Source organism: Galeopterus variegatus, unplaced genomic scaffold (assembly GCF_000696425.1).
Source record: "Galeopterus variegatus unplaced genomic scaffold, G_variegatus-3.0.2 Scaffold3804, whole genome shotgun sequence".
Lineage (NCBI taxonomy): Eukaryota > Metazoa > Chordata > Mammalia > Dermoptera > Cynocephalidae > Galeopterus > Galeopterus variegatus.
The window spans coordinates 115,929-117,378 of record NW_007729915.1 but is presented as its reverse complement, the minus strand read 5'-3'; the positions used below and the strand labels follow the sequence as shown (position 1 = coordinate 117,378).

The 1,450-nt window shown below is 48.3% G+C and overlaps 1 protein-coding gene across 1 annotated transcript in view; it reads left to right on the top strand.

The window, feature by feature from the left end:
- The window catches only part of LOC103601596 (mitochondrial peptide methionine sulfoxide reductase-like), a 131,106-nt gene that overhangs the window by 86,508 nt on the left and 43,148 nt on the right, over positions 1 to 1,450 (top strand). The window lies entirely within an intron of this gene.

The window sequence follows — 1,450 nt, the reverse complement described above, 5'->3', positions numbered from 1 at the left end:
CTCCTCACATTCCATGGCTGTAAGCTTATCATGTCCATCTGGCTTCAGAAATCAGAGTCCTAAAACCATGAACAGTTTTACCACTGACTCAGGTGTGACGTCCTCAAGACCTGCTGGTGGTGTGATGAGGGGTTTCCTTGGTAACTCAAAATTAAGAACTGGGTTTAGGATTTGGGATATATGGCCCCCAAACACATCAGACCCCCTCTCAATATCTCTAAACTACTGTAAAAGACAGTCATTCACTAGCGACAGTCATTCACTTGCGCCTCGTCTGTTTGCCAGGCACTCTGCTAGGTGGTGCTAAGTCACCACCTGGTCTGGAACATGCAGGCGTATCCAGCCTCGTGGTTAATGCACAGGGAAAATATATTCGTATAGGAAGAAATTAGTTAAATTCCTATGTACTGAGATCAAAACGAGCACTCAGATACAGGCGTCTGAGGCCATAGAAGTCAGTGTTAGCATGAGATCATTAAAATAGGCACAAGTCAACACTGGAACACTAAAAGCAGAAACATAAATTCAGAAAAACTCTGGTGTTGATGTATTTAATATTCCTGGGGATTCCTGAAGGTCTAACACATGTAGTCATGTGTGATTTTTCATAGGTCAGAATTTGAAGCCCACTCCCTGAAGGACTGGCATGCAGCAGAGAGGCAGGTGGCCAGTGAATCACACTGGGCTGTCGGTCACATGCACATCTGACCGCAGCTTCTTAATCCTCTACATGAAGTCACCTGGTGGCTCTTTTCATGTTTCTCAGTAAAGACTGGCCCTAAAAACAAAGCCACCAATCAAGCAGGTGAGGGTGGTGAGGACACGTAAGACTGACTGTTCTCACTGAGAAAACAGATGTCACCAGAGAGCAGCATGTTTGGCATGGCAGTGACTCTGATCTGTGAAGCCCTAGCCCACCCTGGCTTCTATTCAGACACAGGAGGAAGTGATTCCTAAAACTGCCTGAGGAATGCTCCTGCCAGGCCTGAATTGCTAACCAACAAAGACACAACTTGAGTAACAGTTGAGGAGGCGCTGACTGAAAGGGCGCACGGACCCGAGCTGATAAGACGACAGGATCCGAGCTGACAGTTCGCCAGAGAAGTTCCACTTTATTCGAGGACTGCACGTACATTTATAGGGAGCTGCGTTCCAGGTTTTGATAGGGGGTGGATGGGCGGTAGCTGATTGGACAAGGCTGGGCAGGGAGTGAGCCCTGACCTGTGACTGGTTGAGGTTTTGTCACCGGCGGGCTCTTACTGCAGAGAAGAACCCGGAAGGGCGCCATATTGCCAGAGAATGCTTTCCCCCTCCCCCTCTGCTTGAATGCCCACAGTATCCTTACATTCCTCCCTTTTTCCTCTGTTGTGGGAATGGGTCATCATAATTTTCGAGCTACTTCCTGCTGGACAGGGGCATAGTAGGGGAAGAGGAATTGGGAGGAGATTGG